Source organism: Neophocaena asiaeorientalis, unplaced genomic scaffold (assembly GCF_003031525.2).
Source record: "Neophocaena asiaeorientalis asiaeorientalis breed wild unplaced genomic scaffold, Neophocaena_asiaeorientalis_V1.1 scaffold377, whole genome shotgun sequence".
NCBI lineage: Eukaryota > Metazoa > Chordata > Mammalia > Artiodactyla > Phocoenidae > Neophocaena > Neophocaena asiaeorientalis.
The window spans coordinates 913,413-938,638 of NW_020174926.1; positions in this window are offsets into that span (position 1 = coordinate 913,413).

Sequence of the window (25,226 nt, forward strand, 5' to 3'; positions counted from 1 at the left end):
GTGGGCTGGGTTAGGAGGTAATCCTGAGAAGTATGTTGTTCTCAGAATCAGTCCTTCTCTCCAACCCCTGAGGCTTTCTTATCTTACAGACTAAGCTTTCCTGTTCCGCTTTCTCTTCCCTTAGCATAAATTATTTCTGTAAATCCTCCCCAGTCCTTCCGGGCAGGACATCTGATTGGATTGTCCCATCAAGATTCACACTTGTAGATCCTGACACCAATTCTGGGACCTCAAGCCCATAAATCAGTAAAAGGATCTCTGTTATCAAGTGGTGTATGTGTCCAGAGATGCTCCATCCTCCTGAGAATTAAACAACAGAAAATCAGGTTAAAATTTATCTTAATTGCCCAAAGTTCTATACAAAGAAGTATCTTCTCCAAATAAAAGATGTAAAATGGGAATTCTTAAGGGAAGCAGGCCATTCTTTTCAAAGGTAACTTTAAAGTCAGAAACAAATTCTTGTTTTTCAGGATAATGATGTTGGGGAATGGTGAATATATGGCATGAGTGCTTAATCTTCCCATGGGTACTCATAGTAGACACACCTAACTGATCACAACCCTCTTTTTCTCTGAGCTCGTAAGCAGCTTCAGAATGCCTCTCAATGCAGTACTCTAGGCATCCACCATCAATCAATGGGTGGCATGTGATATTAAAATATATTTGCCATCCCTAGTTTAGATGAAATAGGGGAATGGACAAGATGCTATTATAAGTTCCTTTCTAATTCTAGAATTCCATAACATTCAATGAAAACATTGATATAAAATTGGATCCTCAAGCTACTGTTGTCAGATCTGTATAAATATCACAATTAATTTGTGAAATATACTTGCAATGTCTACTAAACATAGTCTGTCCTGTCTAGTAGAGTTTTTAATCTTCTCTATCATGGATTTGTCATTTGCCACATATTTTATGTTAATGAAATATTGTTGATGGTGATGTTGATTATCACTGCTATTATTAATAATAATAATGATAATAATAAGTCATTCTATATTTCCATATAAAATATTAAAGATAATGACCCAACTTGATAAAGTATAAGATTCCTCTCTGACTTCCCCCTTCCTGACCTTGGAAATCACCAAGCCCATCTCTGGTATGCAGAAGGACCTCAGTGACTATGAATCTCTTCTTCTACCCCCTTTTCCTCCTCATCTTCATTTGCATTTTCAAGTGATATTTCAGTTCTTCAAATGCGTCAATTAGGATGGCTAAGTGTCAGTTCTTGAGCTGATGTCTGTCAATTCAGCTCTGAGAAAAAGACACTGGTCCTTGTGACCAGCAGGTAAGTGCATCTAAAAAAGTACCAACAATTCTCTATATACTGACCCATATTTGCTAGACACTATCTTTGCTCTGTTGGACTCTTGGCTCATGACCATTCTGGGATTTAGAAAGGAGCTGCTTTATTTTACTTATGACAAACTAAAATCGAAGCTGAGACAGTGACTGTCCAGGTCTGCAAGGAAGTTGGCATTGGGGCATGACTAGAACCCAGATTTCCTAGCTGCCATGTAACTTTGTACCAGTTCTTTTTGCATCACATCATGCTAGCTAGCCAGTTAGATGCAATCTATATTTGGGTTGAACAGGTGGATGTTCTCATTAAATCAGACCTTGTTCTCAATTACAAATTGAATTTAAAGTCACTGTGTGTCAACACGAAGTTTTCAGACTGTGTGGGTCAGGACACACTCATTGTGGAATACGTTCACAACTATACATGGGCGTATACCCATATGTGTTTGCATTGCTCCCCACACATGAATACCCAGCACAGCACACACTTGTTAATTTAATTTATTTATAAACACAACCTGCCAAATTTCAACATGATGGATGATTTAGGGTTTTAATAAATCCAACATTGAATGAGCCCAAGAAATTGCCTGGTGTCAGCTTTTCACTAAATGCAATTAGTCATGTGGAAATATTACAGATATAAAAAATAATCTTCAGCTGAATTTCGTAAATTTGGTAGAGTACACAGAATGTAGGCAAGCTGCTTGTTTAGAAAGCAGGAAAAGAATGGCAGGGAGGGGAGAGAGAGAGAGAATGAAGAAGGAGGAGGAGGATGGGGAAGAGGGAGGAAGAGGTGAGAAAGAAATATTGACAAGAAAGAGAAAAAGAAAATTCTACTTGCCCTCAAGATTGCACTAAAGTTATTCTTCCCTGGATGTACAGCAGAAGTAGTGCTATTCTTTGCCTATTCTTTGCCCAGTGCATATTGGTAGTGCAGATGGAATGACAGCCCCTCATTTTAATGACCTCACTGTCTCACTGTAACACTTTTTCATTTCCCCTGCAGTCATTCGAGAGGGAGTCAAACAACTTCACAAAAGGGACAAAGCCAATAGCAAAGGTAGTTGGCCTAGAAGCTCGTTCTGCCCTCCATCAGAAAACTGCACACACCATTAGAAATTACCCTGCTAGTCTCAGATTTTGCCTGCCTCCCATGTCTTCTTTCCTGGTATCACCCATCCGCTGGACCTTATGTTGCAGGTCCTAGACAGAAGCAGCACTGGTAGAAATGGTCTTGTGATGGTGATGGGTCATTTCTCCCTGTGCTGGTCCATTTCTCATGCATTTTGGCTGTGAGTTTCTTGAAGACAGGGCTGTGCCTTATATGTTCCTGGGTCACCAGAGGCTGGTTCAGAACTTGGCACATGAGAGCTTCTCATGAGTATTTGTTGAATGAATGAATTGTTTTGACTTTCCTCATCTCATCTAAGGTGAGGAAAGATTCACTAGATTCACTAGGATCTTATAAATAAGTTCTTCGAGGGGTATATGCCTTCCCTGCCAGAGAGAGATGCATTTTTGCAGAGTGCAGAAAACAGAAAGAGGGCAATTTAGCTCAGAACTTCTATTCTCTAATAGCGGGATTAGAAGTTTTGGTGGAGCACCTTCTTGAGGTCATTCTTGAAGTTGACCTGCAATGTTAGGCTAAGCCTAAATTAAGGTGATTGGAATTTTCGCTTCACTGTGTGTTGTTTGTTTTCACTGCTTGGTCCTGTGATACAAATACACCTGGGAGACAGCATGGCATAGTGGTCCCACTGCTCCACCATCAACTCACTCTATAAACAAGGTCACCTTAAGTCACCTAACCTCTCTGTGCCTCAGTTTCCCAATCTGTAAATGGGGATGATAGTGCTTATATTAGATGGCTGTTGGTGAGGATGAACCAAGCTAATAAATGTAAAACACTTTGCACAGTGCCTGGAACACAGTAACTACCCTGTAAGAATCAGCTATTATTTTTCTTAGATCTCATTCTGTACAATTGTGAAATGGGAAAAATAAACAACTTTCACATTTTCCATTTGTATGATACTGCACATAACAAAGCAAGTATCTGAGATAGGGGCCCCATTTAGTAGCTTGGGGAGATGATGTCATTCATATTTTTGAGTCTAGTACTGGCAATTAGTACAATGGGAGAGAATTTGCCAGGAACATCCTCACCCGGGGAAAGTCTGCCATCAAGAAGGAAACAGAGAGATGACCTCAGATTCTGAGTCACTAAGTGTGGGGACAGAAATCCCGATAGCAATAAACAGAATTTGGTGTGTAAACTGTGATTTGAGGAGTAGGTCCTGTGGTGAAGTTGGGGCTGATTTTTAAACTTAATTATGCATATGTTTCTCTGGCAGAGTTTACTGAATCATGTGGTGTAAACCATAAACAAACAGTAAAAACCTGGCTGGGTTGACGGCTGCAAGCTACAAAATGATCTTTTGAGATAAAATATTTATTCCAAAATCCCAGGAGCCAACCTCTCAGCATTAAAATCAAAAGCAAGCGATCCATTCTTTCTCAACAGTAGATTATGAATCTTCTTCCTGATTGGAATATGCACAAATTACCGCCCCCCTCATGCCACTCCACATGGGCGAGCTAATTTACATGACACACACCAAATGCATAATCTAAAGGATTAGTAGGTCACCTTGGCAGTGAATTATTGCTACAGAGCTTGACATAAATCAACCACGAGATGCACCATGCTATTAGGGGAATGTAAATGTCTGGGCTTCCCAATAGTTTTCTGGATTCCCTCTGCCAGGAACTCATTATTAGGCTTGGGACGTGGAAACACTTGGTAGGGTGGCTTTGAGGGTGGCTAATGGGGAAAGGAATGCAGACATTCCATTCGCTGCCTACTACAAACAACCTCCTGATTAGCTGCTAAACCCAGGCCTCCTCCTCATTGTCCAAGGACAGGAGGCTCTACTCCAGTCCCCATCCCCTCCCCAAAGCTGCTGCCTCATTACTAATTTCCATTCCATTTGGGAGCCGAAATGCAAGCTGGAATCACCACTGAGAGCTTTGCTGCAGTTCTGGGTTGCTCCTTAGAAGACTTGGGGTTTTTTTTCTTTATATGGAACAATTCACAAGGTAGCTTAAAGTTCATAACTCTGTCTGTGGCTGGTGACTTGGCCTGTGTGTTTTCACCATAGTTACAGATATATGCTCACATACATATTGAAGCGTAAGTATAAATATCTCTGTGTTGTGGCCCACCTGATGGAAGCTGCCCTCCTGCGGGGAGGTTAGGCTATCTCCAAATGACCACCAGGCCTGCTCATTTGCCACATCCCCACAAGCCCAACCACCCCTCCCGGATAATAAAAGTTTGATAGAGATCCATACATGTTGAGATGCCAATTCAAGCTAAATCAAGGAAAGCAAAAGCAAACAAACTAACAAAGCCTACTTGGAAGATTCTGCTGATACATTTAGGTTTTTGAGGAGCTTGTCTATGATGGCTTTGAAGCACATATAGGGATACAATGGATGCTTACTGTGTACAAACCAAGGGGAATATATTATTATTGGTGATGTTAGGACCATGACTTTCTCTCTCTTAATCCTGGCTTGTTTTGTTTACTTTAGTAAGACTTTGTGCTCCTTAAATAGCTATTACCAGCTGAAGTCCCAGGGACCACATGTACTGGGAAGACAGATTTTGTTTATTCTATTTTTTTAAAATAGAAGCCAATATTTCAATTAAAAAAAACAAATTTTCTACTAAAAAGAAATCATAAGATTAGGTCTCCTTGGGCCCCCATTGCTTTGTGGAATACCCGTTCAGCCACCCCTTTAGAATTGGGCATGCTTTCCAGTGCAGCACACTCCCCACCATTCCCAATTACCCTGCAGATACTAAAGCCCAGCCCTTTCCACACCTTTAGTACTGCTCTGGCCACTGTAGACGTGTAAGTGCATGGCCCCTGGACTAACTTGATACCTGCATGGTGTGGCTAGAGTGGGGCCACGCTGTTTGAGAGGAGCACCAGCTCCAGAGGCCTCTGTCCTCACATCCATCTCTGTTCCAGAGGGGTTCCCGTTCCCAGATGTAGGAGTTATTTACTTTCTAGGTTGTCATTGAGACTTGGTGGAGACTACGTCAGCCCTCACATCTCTGTAGTAGTGTCAGCTAAGAAAGACCTGGGATCTCAGTTGCTGCTGGACCCAGTGGCCATCTTTGGCCATCTTTACTTCCACAATTCCTCTGAATCAGGCAACTGAAACCAACTGGATAATATCCAGACCCAGGAGCCAGAGTAACAGGATGGGACAAATACCCACTCCAGGGAGTCCTCCCCTAGAGAGATCTAGACAGTGCCAGTGAGCCCTAACACAGGAGGTACTGCATGGGGGCTGGGTGGGCACCCAAGTACAAAAATACCTATATGAGTTTGTTGAAAACTGAGGAATGCAGAGGACTTTTGATGCCAAGAGCAGCGCTGGTACAGCCCTTCTCCATGGATGGTGCCAAGCTCTTTCAAAACACTGACTGGGGTCTTTGGGTCTTTGGTGGCTCTGTAACTGACCATGTTTCTCTGGACTTTTATACCAGGAGAGTCTCTTTACACACAAGGTATGATTTCACCCCATCCCAATTCCTGAGCACTCAAGATATGGTTACCTTAGATATAACTGTTCCTCGCCCCTTCTTACATGTATATGACTATATTTTATAAAACATCCTAGTGGAAATGCCATGTTTAACCCACTCTTCACTCCTGCTCTGGCCTCCATTTGTAGACAAGTCATTTTATCTCTGTGCATTGTCAAGCTGCCTGATAGTGGACAGAAGCCCCAAGGTTTTGCACTAGTTCTGGAGAGCCTAAGTCAAGCCTCCTGAAGTTCTTATCTACCACTCTTCACTTGAGAGTGGCAGGAAATGGAGCTGAGGAATATGATTCTAATGAAACACACGTAGCACTAAACCTCCTACTACTGACAACTCAGGCTCATTCACTGCATTCCTTCTCCAAACACACCTTACTTTATTTCCGCCTTCTCATATTTTCTGCCACCATTTATGTCCTGGAAAGTTGCCAGTAACTAAAGGATCTGAGTGCTGTTCAGAAGGCCCACGAGAATACCAGTTGGTGGCTAAAGGACAAGAGAAGGTAGACCTTGATTGGCTGCAGTCATCCTGGAAGAACATCTAGAGAAGATGTTGCAGACTCTCAGACCCATACCCACAGCTGTCTTCTGCAGGGGACTGGTATTCAAGACCCTCTGCGATGATGGCACCTTGTGCCCTCCTGGCTCCTGTCCTTCCCTTGGGCTCATCTCCACTCCACAGAGCCCAGTTCACAGGAGCTCTGCTATCTGGCCAAGACCCTAGAGAATCTGAGTATGTGGTGCAAGAGATGATGGATTCCTAGCAGTGGCAAGCCTTCTCTATCAGCTAGTTTTCCTGGAAACCAAACAAGTCAGAACCAAAGTTTCGGAAATCTGTCTCGCACACTCAAAACATGCCAGAGTATGTTGGAGATTTCCATTAAATAAACCTGGGAAAGTCTGATCCTGTTCCATCCAAAGGAAGAGATGAGTTGTGGGAAAAAATGGTGTCAGAGACACGACTGGTTTCTCATCATAAGCAGTTGCAGCTCACACCGCTCAGGAACCTTCTCCAGAATTTGCATTCTAACCTCTGCTTTAAAACACCTGACTTTCACGTGGTTTCCCAATTCCACTCTGGCTAGGCTTCGACACAGCCCATCCAAGCCAGGGCCAGCAAGCTCAGGTCCACATTCATTTGAGATAAGGGATCAAACCTTAAAGGAATGTTTGTTTTCTAGCTCAGTCTTGGTTGCTCCTGGTAATGGAAGAGTCTCTCCTTGCTCCCACGCCCTGTCTGGCAAGTACTCTTGCCTTCCTCCTTGATCTGTTTTGTTAATCAAAGCCACTTACAGCATGTTTTTGAGTGTCCTCTGAGCGCCTGCCCACTCTCTGGCTGAGGTGTTAAAGGAATGAAGAAATATCCCCAAAGCAGCCGCAGATGGAAGCAGCCGCTGCCTTAAGGAGGGTAGATAATCCACAAATTGGATAGTGAGCCAATGAATAAATACATATTGATTATGTTCATTTAACTACCAGTATAACTGCCTATGAGAGGAGGGACTAGTGGGGAAAAAAATTGATGAGCTGTTTAATGTGGCTTACTGGCGAGACAGTTTTAACGTCATGCGGCTTTAAGAGTCCTGTTTAAAAAAAAAATTAATGTGGAGATTGCATTTTAATGGGTCTGAGTCCATAGGCAGCGGGTTGCAAACATGGATCTCTAGGGGCAGTTCCTGCATTAGGTTCTTTGCTCTGAGATCCCCTAAGGGGGAAGAGCGTAATGCATCATGCTGAACTTTTGTTAAGTGCCAATGGTGCTACATGCAGAATGCAGAGTGCAGTCAGGTGGGAGCTACGAACAGCGGTGTGGCAGCTCCCAGCTGCTGAACAGGTAACCTAATGGGATGACCTAAGGCTGGGGAGCTGGGATGGGGTTGAGACAGGGCTGATGAATGAGTTGGGCAGTGAGTGGGCCTTGATGCTAAAAGTGATGGAAAGGGGAAATCAAATCCTAATGGATTTAGAGAGACTTAGATGATGTTGGGTGGTATCAAGAGAAGAAGAAAGACAAAGAGAGGAAAGAAGAGAGGGAGGGAGGATGAAGAAGGAAGAGGAAATTAACTTGCCTCATTTATTCCTCTATCACTAAAATTCACCCTGGCCTGTACCTCCTTGTTCACAACACTTTTACCAGTAGATTTAACTTTAAACGTTACTCAAGTCATTCAAAAAATCTTTACTGGACCATTGCAACTCACAAGGATTTCTCATATTGATTATCTCCTTGGATGACATTTCATGGATCATTGTAACAATATTTTGCTCTTGTATTAAAATTTATCTATTTTTTTTCAAATATTCCACAAGCTCCTTGAGGGCAGATCTTATCCCTGCATTCCTTACAGTTCCTGGTACGATGTTGGAACATAGAATGTGCAAAGTTGGTGGTTATAAACTGTACTTAATGTGAAATTGAAGTCTCATGCAAGTTAAAGAGCCTCTCACACCCCACAAGGCTGAGGCCCTTTGGTTTTCTTGACAAATATCTACATTCCTCTCCTAGTTTTCTCTCTGCCATAGTGTCTGCTCTCTAGAACCCTCCACTTCCTCTCCTTGATTTGCAAGTTCCAGCCCTAGAAAGAGCGAGTCAGTGGCAAGGGACCTTCCCACCATCTCTGCAGTAATCTTTTTTTTTTTTTTTTCATTTTTTTGCAGTACGCGGGCCTCTCACTGTTGTGGCCTCTCCCGTTGCGGAGCAACAGGCTCCGACACGCAGGCTCAGCAGCCATGGCTCACAGACGTAGCCACTCCGCGGCATGTGGGATCTTCCCGGACTGGGGCACGAACCCATGTCCCCTGCATTGGCAGGCGGACTCTCAACCACTGCGCCACCAGGGAAGTCCTCTGCAGTAATCTTGAACAAGCATGCTCCCAGCTACAAGGCTTGTCTTCGGGAGCCTGGGGACTCTCTTCCCACCCAACTGAAGCTCTCAACATTTCATATAAAGCCACTGAACCACCTCTCTCTGGGTCAGGAATTTCTGCAGGTTCTCTTTTCTGGTTTCCTTATTCCTGAGCTACGTCCTTGAATCTGGAGTCCCCTCTGTGAGTCCTTTGAATTACCAATTAGATAGGAAGCCCTACCTGGTTCTGGGTCCTCAGGATGCCACTGCTCACTTGGATCAGCCCTTTTGCTTCTTTGTCCTGCATTTCAGAAACAAGTAATCCTGGCCCTTGTGCCAGATCCTGTTTCCCAGATACCCTGCTTGTCAAAGAGGGAGCACGGAACAAGGTTTGTCATTAAACGACTCACCTGAGCAAGAGAAACCAAGCAGTTGATCTCTCGTGATCACCCTGCCTCTCTGTGGAGGCATCAAGGAGTGAAATGCTGGTAAACAGAGTTTCATTTCATTGCTATCATTTGGAAGATCCACGTGTTCCCAGAAATATGGAAAACTCTCACTCTCCTTTTTACCTTCGATGTTCCCTTTAAACACTGAGCTCCTTTACATTTGTCTTAAAAGCAATCTCTTTCAATGCTATAGAGCTTTTAGCTTTTCAAAGCTTTTTTATACCTTTAATCTCATTTGATCCTTATAATGTCCCTGTGAGGTAGGCAGGGCAGGCATTATTAAATCCATTTGAATAATGAGCAAAAAAGGACCAAAAAGATGAAGTGTGTTGCTCCATGTCCCTTGAGAAGAGACCCCTGTTTCCTGACTCCTGGGTCAGTGCTTTTTTTTTTTTTTTTTTTTTTTTTTTTCATTTCTGGGGTACTTCTAGTAAATTTGACTTCCTGTTTAAGTTAGCCAGAGATGGTTTCTGTTTTTTTTTTTTTTTTTTTTTTTTTTATCATTCCAGGGATTCTAAGTGACTTGGCCATCCTCTTTTCAAGCCGTCTTGTATCCTGGCTCTGGCAGGAGAAGGAAGAGAAGGGAGGATGTGTAGGGATGGGCTGTGGGGGAGGTGAAGGGTCCAAAAGGGTAAAATGCTTACATGACTTGCGTATCGATAGCTACTCATTAGCCAGGGAGAGGTCAAGGCACCTGTCGATAATGATGTCTCCATTATGGTACTTAATGGAAACGATGCAGTACCTGCCCCATCAAAAACTAATTTGCCTGAGAGATACCCAGGCTCAGCACAGCAAGAATGAAATTCCCGCTGGGGCCAGCTCCTGGAACTGAAGCCAAAGCCATTAGTATCAGAAGGCCCAGGCAGTACATCCAGCATGTCCTGCTGATTCAGACAGTGCAAAGGCTCCAGCCATTAGTGGGGCCAGGTGGGGACTGAAGAAGCAGCCCTGGAGACTGGATGCTTAGTTAGATTTATCCAGGCTGCCTGCAAATATGGGCTGTGGAAAAGGGCATAGAGGACATTCTCTGCCCTAGTTCCATGGGGTCTTGGCGTAAAAGCTCTGCCAGTTCTCTAAAGTGTAGCCAAGTATTTTTTTTCCTCTCCGAACTCCATCCTAAACATAACTATGCCCAGATCTTACCCAGGGCATCATGAAGGTATGTCTCCCTATTTGCTGTCTTGCTTCCTCTCAAGTTCAAGGTGGGTGGGTTGGCCCCTAGACCTTACAGAGCCACTAACACCCTCAACTCTGATAGCCATGGCTGACATAGAGTAGGAAGGCTACTGAGGTACATTGGATGGCAACAATGTAAGTACTGGACTGGGAGTCTGGACACTTGGGGGCTAAGACTGTCTCTGCATTAGCCAGTTGTGTGATATTGGCTAAGGCTCTGTCCCCTAATGTGTAACTACTTTATCTGATGATGGGGTATTAATAGCTGCTCATAAGGTGGTTGTGAGGCCTTGATTTCATTTGGGAAGAGAGGGGACAAGAGAGGCTATAAAAGTATAAAGAACTCTAGAGGCAAAATATTGCTCTTCTATAGATGAGAGGACTTCCTTTTGTTCCCTAAGGGAGCACTGCCAGCTGGCATCCCAGGACACTACCAGGTAGACAGTAGTCATGACACAGATTTTTCTCTTGGGGTCCTGCTAGTTCATACAGAGCATAAGCTCCAGTTAACAAAGGAGTCACAGATGGGGTAGAGAAGAACACTCAGGACCTGTCCATGGGCCTGAAGCCTGGTCCCTGTCCAGGGGCCTCAGGGGCCAGTACCGCCCAGGTGATCTCTTACTTCTCCCCTCTGCCTCTGATGTTGCCACTCCCATGGTAATAGATTGACAAGTGGCAGCTGTCACATGGAAAAGATAATGTGTCTTCTCCAAAGGCCTGTCCCTCTCTCATCCATGTATCCTGAGGGTCCACCGATAGTGGGGGTTGGGAAGACTCAGCCAAACTAAATAATCCTACAGCTTTATAGAAGAAGGAAACAAAGTCCAGAGAGAAGAAGCTGCATTCCCAGTTAGGGATGGATTCAGAGTAGAGCCTCATTCCTTCAAGTCAGGAAGGAGCTCCTCATATGGAATCAAGTGATGGGATGGAAAAGATGTGATCATACTATCTCTTGATCCAGCTAAATCTCTGGACCAATCCTATGTCATAAAATACCCTTTAGAAGACCCCTATCACCTTACACATTCAAGCTACGTATTTAATTCTGCAAGAAGGTCTAGATCTGTGCTGACCCAGATGGTAGCCACTGGTTACATGTGGCTATTCAGTTACAATGAGTGAAGTTAATAAAATTAAATTTCTCAGTCACACTAATCACATTTGAAATGCTGAATAGCTACATGGAGCTAGTGACCACCATATTGGACAATAGACATGGAATATCTCCACCATGGAGGAAAGTTCTATTGTGCAGCACTGGTGGAGGGGTGGGGATTGGTTCTTTCATTTTGCAGATGGGAAAACTAGTGCCTGGAGAAGGTAAAGGATAGTACATTGTCTCAGTGCTGCAATCAATAACAAGAGACACTCTACATTTTATTATGTCAAATACCAAGTCTTTGGCAATAAAAGAATGATCACTTCCCATCTGATGGTGGGAAACGGAGGGTCTTAAATTTCTATAAGGAGTGGCCTCGAGAAAACAAACTGATTGGAATGAGGTTTTTGATGCATGTTTTCATATTACTTTAGGTAAGATTGAGAAAATGTTGACTATCCATATCAAAGATTGGAGAATAGATGAAGATGTGGGGATTGACTATAGCCACACTTCATGCCATCCCCCATAAGCTGCCTTTCTACCTCATTTTAATAAAATAAAGAGAAAGTTTATAGAGGCTTACCCCTCTTCCCCCAAAACAAACAAATAAAAATTTGCTTAACATACTAGAGATATTCTTAACTTGTTTGGTGAAGATTATCCAACTTTGACCATACCGTCAACAGCTAACACATACTATATCATTATTAATAGAAAAGTAGTATTTAAAAGAGGGAGATAAAAACCCAGATTTACAATAATGGTCAGACTATATCTATGTTGTTCTATGGGGCCTCATTTAAGCAAGACTAGAAACAAACAGATGGACATTATAAAGTGTAGAGTGAAGCCTGGAATAAGAGACTGGGAATGTTTAACTTAGAGAAAAGAAGGTTCTGATGGATTACACACACACACACACACACACACACATTACACACTCAGTGGAAAAAATTATGTTTGTTACATGTTTGCCTAATGGGTGCAACTTTGGCTTATTTCCAGCATTGCTATTATCACTTTATATTAAAATCTCATTTTCTTTAAAATAGCGTTTTAAGAAGTTCACTGGGAACTTCATGTTAAAGGGAGGCTGATTTCAGAAATAAGATAACATTTGACAAAGCTGTTTTAAAATGGTCTACAATATGAAATAGACGAGGCTGAGCTTATTCTTTTCACATTAGTCAGGACAGGTTTTGCTATTGCTTGTCTTTATTTCTTATCTGTCCTAAGGATTTTAAAGATATGAGGAAGTTTCAGGGAAGAAACAAATAAGGGAGTTTTGATTGTGCTGTCCTTCAGGGCAAGCTTGGGTGAGAAGGAAATCTCTGATTTGAGGCCAAGCTGAACACACTGCAGGCAAGCCCTCATCCAGCCCACTGTCCAGAGTCCCCATCCCTCTCCACGTCTTTCTCCAGTGGCTGGGAGTGGCAGAGCTACTGCAAAGCTCCCCTTTTATTCTGGAATCGACAGCTTGGCTCCAGACATAATCTGACATAAATAAATAAATGGTGGAAGTGGTGTAGAAGTCTCAGAGTTTGATTTCTAAGTTTTTGCTAAACTTTCAGCAGAAATAAAGGAAATCAGGAAAGATGGGACTGATTTTGTATCTCAAAGCTGCCACCTCTGCAGACTAGCTTCCTTCCCTGTTCATCCTCACCTAGACAGTAGCTTGTGAAGAATGTTTCTTAGCCTTCTGTAGCTTCTACCTGCCTCAGACCCCCAACCCACCTGTAAGAGCTCTATTGTCACAGCCATTCACATAGAACAAACCTTGAGTTATTGATGACAAACAGATCATCGTCATCAACATCATCAAAGTTCAAGAGGTCTGCTTGCTTTGGAGCATGATTCACATGGTGTTTCATGGAGCCATTGAGGGGATTAAAAGAAGTCTGATCAAAGATGTCTCACAGCTGCACCTCCCCACTCCATACCAGAGCATTTTTATGAGGCTGAAAGGTTTCAAAGTATTTTCTAAAAGTTTTTAATCTTGTATTTGAAAATAATTTCAAATACAGAAATACTTTCAAAATACAGAAAAGTTGCAAAAATAAAAAAATAACTCTAGTATACTCTTTACTCAGATTCACCTATTGATAACATTTACTCCATTCACTTTACTATTTGTGCATTTGTGCTCTAGGTATGCTTTTTTTTTTTTTTTTCTGAACCACTTGGTGGTAAGCTACACGTATCATAGCTTTTTACCCATAAATAGTTTAAAATGCATTTCCTAAGAATAGAGAGAGATTGGTTCAATAGAGAGATTGGTTCAAGATGGCAGAGTAGAAGGACGTGTTCTTGCTCCCTCTTGTGAGAACAATGGAATCACAACTAACTGCTGAACAATCATCAACAGGAAGACACTGGAACTCACTAAAGTTACCCCATATCCAAAGACAAAGGAGAAGCCACAATGAGACAGTATGAGGGGCGCAATCACAATAAAATCAAATCCCATAACTGCTGGTTGGGTGACTCACAAGCTGGAGAACACTTATACCACAGAAGTCCACCCACTGGAGTGAAGGGTCTGAGGCCCAGGTCAGGCTTCCAAACCTGGGGGTCTGGCAATGGGAGGAGGAATTCCTAGAGAATCAAACTTTGAAGGCCAGTGGGATTTGACTGCAGGAATTTGACAGGACTGGGGGAAACAGAGACTCCACTCTTGGAGGGCACACACAAAGTAATGTGTGCATGAGGACCCAGAGGAAGGAGCAGTAATCCCATAGGACACTGAACCAGACCTACCTGCTAGTGTTGGAGGTTCTCCTGCAGAGGCGGGGGTTGGCTCTGTCTCACCATGAGGACAGGGACACTGCCAGCAGAAGTTCTGGGAAGTACTCCTTGCTGTGAGCCCTCCCAGAGTCTGCCATTAGCCCCACCAAAGATCCCAGGTAGGCTCCAGTGTTGGGTCACGTCAGGCCAAACAACCAACAGGGAGGGAACCCAGCCACACCCATCAGCCATCAAGCAGATTAAAGTTTTACTGAGCTCTGCCTACCAGAGCAACAGCCAGCTCTACCCACCACCAGTCCCTCCATCAGGAAACTTGCACAAGCCTCTTAGATAGCCTCATCCACCAGAGGGCAGACAGCAGAAGCAAGAAGAACTACAATCCTGCAGCCTGTGGAACAAAATCCACATTCACAGAAGGATAGACAAGATGAAAGGACAGAGAGCTATGTACCAGATGAAAAAACAAGGTAAAACCCCAGAAAAACAACTAAATGAAGTGGAGATAGGCAACCTTCCAGAAAAAGAATTCAGAATAATGATAGTGAAGATGATCCAGGACCTCAGAAAAACAATGGAGGCAAAGATCAAGAAGATGTGAGAAATGTTCAACAAAGACCTAGAAGAATTAAAAAAACAAACAAACAGAGATGAACAATACAATAACTGAAATGAAAAATACACTAGAAGGAATCAATAGCAGAATAACTGAGGCAGAGGAATGGAGAAGTGACCTGGAAGACAGAATGGTGGAATTCACAGCTGTAGAACAGAATAAAGAAAAAAGAATGAAAAGAAATGAAGACAGCCTAAGAAACTTCTGGGACAGCATTAAATGCAACAACATTCACATTATAGGGGTCCCAGAAGGAGAAGAGAGAGAGAAAGGACCCGAGAAAATATTTGAAGAGATTATAGCCAAAAACCTCCATAACACGGGAAAGGAAATAGCCACCCAAGTCCAGGAGGGGCAGAGAGTCCCATATATGATGAATCCTGGAAGAAACACACCGAGATACATAGTAATTAAATTGGCAAAAATTAAAGACAAAGAAAAATTATTGAAAGCAACAGGGGAAAAATGACAAATAACATACAAGGAAACTCCCATAAGGTTAACAGCTGATTTCTCAGCAGAAACTCTACAAGCCAGAAGGGAGGGCATGATATACTTAAAGTGATGAAAGGGAAGAAACTACAACCAAGATTACTGTACCTGGCAAGGATCGCCTTTAGATTCGATGGAGACATCAGAAGCTTTAGAGACAAGCAAAAGTTAAGAGAATACAGCACCACCAAACCAGCTCTACAACAAATGCGAAAGGAACTTCTCTAAGCGAGAAACACAAGAGAAGAAAAGGACCTACAAAAGCAAACCCCCCAAAATTAAGAACATGGTCATAGGAACATACATATCAATAATTACCTTAAATGTGAATGGATTAAATGCTCCAAAAAAAAAACACACAGGCTCACTGAATAGATACAAAAACAAGACCCATCTATATGCTGTCTACAAGAGACCCACTTCAGACCTAGGGACACATACAGACTGAAAGTGAGGGGATGGAAAAAGATATGCCATGCAAATGGAAATCAAAAGAAAGCTACAGTAGCAATTCTCATATCAGATAAAATAGACTTTAAAATAAAGAATGTTAGAAGAGACAAGGAAAGACACTACATAATGATCAAAGGATCAATCTAAGAAGAAGATATAACAATTATAAATATATATGCACCCAACATAGGAGCACATCAATACATAAGGTAACTGCTAACAGCTATAAAAGAGGAAATCGACAGTAGCACAGTAATAATGGGGGATTTTAACACCTCACTTACACCGATGGACAGATCTTCCAGGCAGAAAATTAATAAGGAAACACAAGCTTTAAATGACACAATAGACCAGATACATTTAATTGATGTTTATAGGGCATTCCATCCAAAAACAGCAGATTACACTTTATTCTCAAGTGCGCAACGAATATTCTCAAAGATAGATCATATCTTCGGTCACAAATCAAGCCTCAGTAAATTTAAGAAAATTGAAATCATATCAAGCATCTTTTCTACCACAATGCTATGAGATTACAAATAAATTACAGGAAAAAAAATGTAAAAAACACAAACACATGGAGGCTAAACAATACGTTACTAAATAACCAAGAGATCACTGAAGAAATCGAAGAGGAAATCAAAAAATACCTACAGACAAATGACAATGAAAACACGATGATCCAAAACCTATGGGATGCAGCAAAAAAGTTCTAAGAGGAAAGTTTATAGCTATACAAGCCTACCTCAAGAAACAAGAAAACATCTCGAATAAACAATCTAACCTTATACCCAAAAGAACTAGAGAAAGAAGAACAAACAAAACCTAAAGTTAGTAGAAGGAAAGAAATCATAAAGATCAAAGCAGAAATAAATGAAAGAGAAACAAAGAAAACAATAGCAAAGATCAATAAAATTAAAAGCTGGTTCTTTGAGAAGGCAAACAAAATTGATAAATCATTAGCCAGAATCATCAAGAAAAAGAGGGAGAGGACTCAAATAATAAAATTAGACATGAAAAAGGATAAGTTACAACAGACACCACAGAAATACAAAGCATCCTTAGAGACTACTACAAGAAACTCTATGCCAATAAAGTGGACAATCTGCAAGAAATGGACAAATTCTTAGAAAGGTATAAACTTCCAAGACTGAAACAGGAAGAAATAGAAAATATGAACAGACCAATCACAAGTAATGAACTTGAAACTGTGATTAAATTTTTCCAACAAACAAAAGTCCAGAACCAGATGACTTCACAGGTGAATTCTACTGAACATTAAAAGAAGTGCTAACACCCATCCTTCTCAAATTCTTCCAAAAAATTGCAGAGGAAGGAACACTCCCAAATTCATTCTATGAGGCCACCATCACCCTGATACCAAAACCAGACAAAGATACTACAAAAAAAGAAAATTACAGACCAATATCACTGATGAACATAGATGCAAAAATCCTCAACAAAATACTAACAAACAAAATCCAACAACACATTAAAAGGATCATACACCATGATCAAATGCAACGATTCTTCAATATATGCAAATCAATCAATGTGATACACCATATTAATACACTGAAAGATAAAAACTATATGATCATCTCAATAGATGCAGAAAAAGCTTTTGACAAAATTCAACAATGATTTATGATAAAAACTCTCCACAAAGTGGACATAGAGCAAACCTACCTCAACATAATAAAGGCCATATATGACAAACCCACAGCAAACATCATTCTCAATGGTGAAAAACTGAAAACATTTACTCTAAGATCAGGAACAAGACAAGGATGTCTACTCTCAGCACTATTATTCAACATAGATTTGGAAGTCCTAGCCACGGCAATCAGAAAAGAAAAAAAAATAAATAAAAAGAATACAAATTAGAAAAGAAGAAGTAAAACAGTCAGTGTTTGCAGGTGACATGGTAGTATACATTGAGAATCCTAAAGATGTCACCAGAAAACTATTAGAGATAATCAATGAACTGGTAAAGTTGCAGGGTACAAAATTAATGCACAGAAATCACTTGCATTCCTATATAGTAATGATGAAAAACCTGAAAGAGAAATTAAGGAAAAACTCCCATTTACCATTGCAACAAAAATAATAAAATACCTAGGAATAAACCTACCTGGGGAGACAAAAGACCTGTATGCAGAAAACTATAAGACACTGATGAAAGAAATTAAAGATGATCCCAAGACATAGAGAGATATGCCCTGTTCCTGGATTGGAAGAATCAATATCATGAAAATGACTATACTATCCAAAACCATCTACAGATTCAATGCAATCCCTTTTAAATTACCAAATGGCATTGTTTTTACAGAACTAGAACAAAAAATCTTAAAATTTGTACGGAGACATAAAAGACCCCAAATAGCTTAAGCAGTCTTGAGGGAAAAAAGCAGACCTGGAGGAATCAGACCCTCTGACTTCAGACTATACTACAAAGCTATAGTAATCAAGACAATATGGTACTGGCACAAAAACAGAGATATAGATCAATGGAACAGGATAGAAAGCCCAGAGATAAACCCATGCACCTATGGTCAACTAATGTATAACAAAGGAGGCAAGGATATACAATGGAGAAAAGACAATCTCTTCAATAAGTGGTGCTGGGAAAACTGGACAGCTACATGTGAAAGAATGAAATTAGAACACTCTCTAACACCATACACAAAAATAAATTCAAAATAGATTAGAGACCTAAATGTAAGACTGGACACTATAAAACTCTTAGAGGAAAACATAGGAAGAACATTCTTTGACATAAATCAGAGCAAGATCATTTTTGACCCGCCTCCTAGAGAAATGGAAATAAAAACAAAAATAAACAAACGGGACCTAATGAAACTTAAAAGCTTTTGCACAGCAGAGGAAACTATAAACAAGAGGAAAAGACAGCCCTCAGAATGGGAGAAAATATTTGCAAACGAATCAAAGGACAAAATATGAATCTCCAAAATACATAAACAGCTCAAGCAACTCAATATTAAAAAAAACAAACGACCCAATCCATAAATGGGCGGATGACCTAAATAGACATTTCTCCAAAGAAGACATACAGGTGGCCAAGAAGCACATGAAAAGCCACTCAACGTCACTAATTATTAGAGAAATGCAGATCAAAACTACAATGAGGTATCACCTCACACCTGTTAGAATGGGCATCATCAGAAAATCTACAAACAACAAATGTTGGAAAGCGTTTGGAGAAAAGGGAACCCTCTTGCACTGTTGGTGGGAATGTAAATTGATACAGCCACTATGGAGAACAGTATGGAGGTTCCTTAAAAAACTAAAAATAGAATTACCATATGACCCAGCAATTCCACTACTGGGCACATACCAAAAGGATACCATAATTCAAAATGACACATGCACTCCAATGCTCATCACAGCACTATTTACAATAGTCAGGACGTGGAAACTACCTAAATGCCCATCAACAGATCACTGGATAAAGAAGATGTGGTACATATACACAATGGATTATTACTCAGCCATAAAAAGGAATGAAATTGGGTCATTTGTAGAGATGTGGATGGATCTAGAGATTGTCCTACTGAGTGAAGTTAAGTCAGAAAGAGAAAAACAAATATTGTATATTAATGCATATATGTGGAACCTAGGAAAATGATACAGATGAACCAGTTTGCAGGGCAGAAAGTGAGACTCAGATGTAGAGAACAAATGTATGGACACCAAGGGGGGAGAGTGGCAGGGGGTGGGGGTGGGGGGTGTGATGAATTGGGCAATTGGGATTGATATGTATACACTGATGTGCATAACATTGATGACTAATAAGAACCTGCTGTATAAAAATAAAATAAAATTCAAAAATATAAAAATAAAAAAATAAACACACACACACACAAATATATTACTGAGGTCAATTGATATACAGTAAGTTGCACATATTTAAAGTGTACAACTTGATGTTTTAACATGTGAATACCTTTCACCACAGCCAAGATGCAGAACAAAGGCATAACCCCAATATTTTCTTCTTTGTACCCCTCTGTGAACCCTCCTTTTGTCCTCCTTACCCCTTCCCACTGCCAGACAACCAGTGATCCAATTTCTGTCACTATACTAGTTTCCATTTTCTACAATTTTATGTAAATTATCTCATACATTGTATGCTCTTTTTTTTTGGCCTGGCTTATTTTGCTCAGCATAATTATCTTAACTGTTCTTATGCCTCATGTATCAATAGTTCATCCCCTTTTATTGCTAAATAGGATTCTATTATATTAGTATATCACCATTTATTTATTTATTACCTATTGATGGAGCTTTGTGTTGTTTCTATTTTTAGCTATTACAAATAAAGCTTCTATGAATCAAAAAAAAGGAATAGAGATATTAAATGGCCATAGCACAGTCATCAACTTAAGTAGATATCATATTTTTTCCTCTTTATTTTTTTAAATTGAAGTATAGTTGATGTACAATGCTGTGCCAATCTCTGCTGTACAGCAAAGTGACTCAGTTATACACATAGAGACATTCTTTTTAAATATTTTGTTCCATTATGGTTTATTGCAGGATATTGAATATAGCTCCCTGTGTTATACATTAGGACCTTGTTGTTTATCCATTCTAAATGTAACAGTTTGCATCTACCAACCCCAAACTCCCAGTCCACCCCTCTCCTTCCCCTCTCCCCCTTGGCAACCACAAGTATGATCTCTATGTCTGTGAGTCTATTTCTGTTTTGTAAATAGGTTCACTTGTGCCGTATTTTAGATTTGTCATATAAGTGACATCATACGGAATTTTCTTTCTCTTTCTGCCTTATTTCACTTAGTATGATAATCTCTAGTTGCATCCATGTTGCTGCAAATGGCATTATTTCTTTCTTTTTTATGGCTGAGTATATATGGTACATATATACAGTGGAATACTACTCAGCCATAAAAAAGTCTCCCAAATTATTTTAGGCATGGGACATTAATATAGAGTTCTAATCTGGTTACAGAGAAAGAAGGTAGTCACCCAACAGCATTCTATGGTGTGATGCAGTGCAGTGTGATGTGGTGTAGTTTGGTGTTATGTTAATGTCGGTCTCCTGTTCCCCATCATCCACCTTCTATGAGGGTCTTCAGGTTTTCTCCTCTTAGCTTTTAAGCTTTGCATCATCCTCACAGGGCCACCTTGCTTCACGGAATACTTGCCCTTGTAGTAAAGACCATAGGCGTCACACCACACAGAATCTCTTCTGGCCTGCACCCACTGACAAGCCAGATGTCACAACTTCCCAGGAATTGTTACCTGATAATAGTTTTGAAGTATTCTTCCTCCTTTCAATGAATAAGAACCCTGGAAAACCATAGAGCCTCCCAAAGGAATGAAGAAGTGAATATTTTCAAGCAGAATAGGGTATTCAACAATCTTTGAATTACACCCAGTACATGACTATTCATGATATCCTCTTAAATATCAACCAATAACCAGGGAGCATAGTAACTATTTTTATGGCTTGTTTCTGGCTCCAATCCTGTAAGGTCAATTGGCACAGTGGCCCATTGTTCGAACTTGCAACAGAAGTTAACTCTTCCAGTCAGTTTTGGGCAAAGACAATGAGATTTCCCTGAAATTACATGAACTAGACTAAATTGTATATAAACTGAACTAAATGAAGTGTAAGACTACCCCACCAAGTAACAATGTCTAGTAGAAGTTAAAAGTCATTGTATTATTCTCCAGTTTAACAAAGAGGTCAGTCTGTACCTCCCTGTCGCTACACAGTATGGTTAGAAATCTGAAACTCAAAAACTCTTCTACAACAGAATTCATAACCCCCTGAGCTGAATCTACACTCACAACCTGAAGAGCTATTTTGAAGAGTATCTTGAACCTCTCAGTTGTGTTTTTCAGTAAATGTACACCCCCATTGCATTCTATGCTATGTATTCATGTGGAGTCCTTCCACCTCAGTTCCTGCCTTGTCAAGAGAGAGAGAAAAGGACTCTGTGCTCATCAAGATCCCTCTTCTTTTCCTGCTAGACGCATAGCTTGATCTCATTTCCCAATCTCTCCAGTGACTGAGTTGTGCTCTATGGAACGTGGACAGATGTGATGTATATAAATTCCAAGTCTGGCCCATAAAAACCTCTGTACCTCTCACTACACTCCCTCCTCACCCCACCTGCTGGCTGGATATGAGTGTCCAGTAGAGGACTCCAAGACCCCAGGACACGGAAGAGTCACATACTGCAAGGATTCTGGGTTGAGCCACTCAGGAGAGCTGCCTGACCAGAATACCAGCAATGGACTATTTCATAAAACAGGACTAAAATTTCATAGTGTTAGGTCACTGAGCTGTGGAATTGTTTGTTACCGCAGTTAGCCTATCTTGACTAATACATCATTTCACTTAAGCTACCATCTTTATATCTAAAAAGACTGCAGTTTGCACAAAATTCTAAAAATCAGAGAACACATAGTTATGAAATATCATTTTGCTATAATATATCTGAAGTGGGATGGATAGAAGATGAAGAATTTTCTGGTCCTATGTAATCTGGTCAGTTGAGTTGACTAGAGGTCATATTTTAATGGGATCACCAGTGAGGGAGCGTTTCAAGTCCAGGCTGATTCAGGAAGGGTTTTGTCAGGAAACCTCTGGCAGTGTTATTGGGGTTGTACAAACTGGAGAAATCTGTCCATGATGCATCCAGGGCCATAGTCAGGAAGACGACAGTGTGGGTCAAGTCTGATGGCCCATTAAAATCAGCACAGAGAGGTGAATAGGAAAGCTAGGTCATCCTAGTCAGGGATATCAAGAGCAGAGAGGGCTTGCTGCCAGGGGCAAGCTGAGATAAATGGTTCAAGGCTGAGGCTATGAGAGGCACATATATGCTGGAGATTTATGGTGCTGGTTTTGTCTGGGGCCAAGAGAACCTGGTGGCTTCAAGGCAGAACAGTTCACGAGCCAGTCAAGAAATAATCCTATTTAAGTTTCAATCATTCTATGAGACTTATTTTCAATATACTTTTTAAAATCAAAAATATCTTTCAGGGCTTCCCTGGTGGCACGGTGGTTGAGAGTCTGCCAGCCGATGCAGGGGATGCGGTTCGTGCCCCAGTCCGGGAAGATCCCACATGCCGCAGAGTGGCTGGGCCCGTGAGCCATGGCCACTGAGCCTGTGTGTCCAGAGCCTGTGCTCCACAACGGAAGAGGCCACAACAGTGAGAGGCCCACGTACTGCAAAAAAAAAAAAAAAAAAATCTTTCAAAGCATAATTGATTAATAGAGAATTAGTTCCATCTTTCAGTCAGAGAAATACATTGTCCCTTGAATAATGTGTCACATATAAAAAATGTATTTGAGAGAAAATATTGTAAGAATTCTAGAATGTATACTCCAAAGTACATTGGCAGAAAAGAGTTAGGAGCTCTGGTTTTGAATACTAATTTGGCTACTGTGGTATAACCTTGGGCAAATCACTCATCTTTGTTTCAGTTTCCTCACCTGTAAAACAAGGGAATTACATCTGAGGACAACTGAAAGTCATTTTCAACTCTAAAGTTCTTGGAGTCTAAATTATTACCTTTCATAAGTGTGTGTGTGTTTGTGTGGTGAGATAGAGAAGGAAAATGTGTCTGCCTTGATATGGAAGACTGGAGTCTGACTATAAATTCTGGTTGACTCTGGGCATAGGTTGTCATTCATTAGAGAGTTCCCTGACCAGAGTGGTCCAAACAGCCTAGCCTCACTGCATAAAGGGGACTCATATAAGAGCTATCTCTGAAAATTTCTCCTGAACACGTGTATGGCAGAGAAAAAGCTTCTGAGGTAAACAGAAAGGGCAGCCAATACCCTTCCCTCCTCAGCTCTTTGAATCTTTGACAAGGGATTTAACTTCCCTGAGCCCTAGTGCTCTCATCTATAAAATGGGGGAATAATCAAGGTTTCCCATAGTTTGAGACCAGCACAAATCAGTTCCATTTTTTGAGTCTCCTGGTTCATTAAACAAATGAAAAAAATGCCAAAACCAGCTTCTCAATAATCAGAACATATTTTAACTGTTTACATTCAATAAAATAATATTTTAAATACATACAGACATGTGGGGTAACATCATTTGGCAACACTAAGGCCCTTTGTGAAAGTGAGGGCCAGATAAAACAGCCCTCCCCTCTTTATCCCTACCCTGACCCCGCCACATAGTTTCCTTATGAAAAAGGATTCAATGAAAAAATGTTTGTAAAGTGCCTGGCATCACATAGACAGTAGGCACACAATAAATGGGAGCTATTATACTAAGGATGACATGTGGACGAATCTGAAGTTCAGCAAGGCCTTGCAAACACTTCCATGTCACCCTGCGGAGTGCAGTGTAGACTGAGAATTTGCCTGGTACAGCCCTGTCCTTGGATTTACACCCTTGTGTCCAGCTAATCCTCTTAGCAGCCATAAATATCCTTAAACGCAGCCCTTCCAACCTGGACCTCCATCTCCCTGGCTGTGGTGCCAGACAGAACCAGGAGGGCCACTTGAGTCTTTATGAAAGTAGGCAGAGGATCCCTCCTGCTCTTTGGCATTTATTTACTGTGGATTATTTATTGTGGAAATATGAGTTGGATGGTTAAGGAAGGAGAGAACAAACAAACTTACCTTCCTAGCTTGCCTTAACGTGTTTGAGTTCCCACTTGTACATTCTGAAATGTCTATAATTTACTTTTCAGTTTTGCAATGTTTATGGCTTTTATGTCATTTGAAGGTTATTTATAACAATTATGTAAGGAAGCAAAGTGCCATAAACTGAAGTAATTTACTGTAAAATATCTGAAATGCTAAAATATCAAACGGTGCATTAAAATAGTGTTAATGCTGCTCTTGGAAAAAGGAAAAGGGGAAAAATCAGCTAAAAATATAGCCTCTACCCCATCAGTCAGTCTCTTACATTCATCTTGCAGAGATTTATAAACACAGGAGCAACTGACAAATATTAATTTAACTGCTTTGAGGAAGGGGTTGGGAATAGAGAGAACAGGAGATGCCTTTTTACAGCACTCATGAACTTAGATGGATTATTTTGTAGCGAAAGGATGCAAAGGCAGCCAGACACAGTGGATATCAAGTCAGCCATGACTTCTGCTCCTTCTACTAAATCTTGATGTCTTGAATTCAGATGACCTATTAGAGCTGGTAAGGGCAGGAGGGAGAGAATTAAGGAGTGATGAGTCTGAGTCTGGCTTGTTAGTTTCAGGAAGCCAAAAAAGTAACTTGAGCTGTCAGGTCAGTGAGAGATTAAAGTCTGTTAGGTGTCCACCCCAAGACAGGCAAGAGCCTCCCCAACCAGGGACAGGACTTTGGTCTTTTGTAAGACCATGGCTTGATAAACAACTTTTTCTCTCATCCATCCTTTTATTTATTGATTCAGCAAATGTCGAAA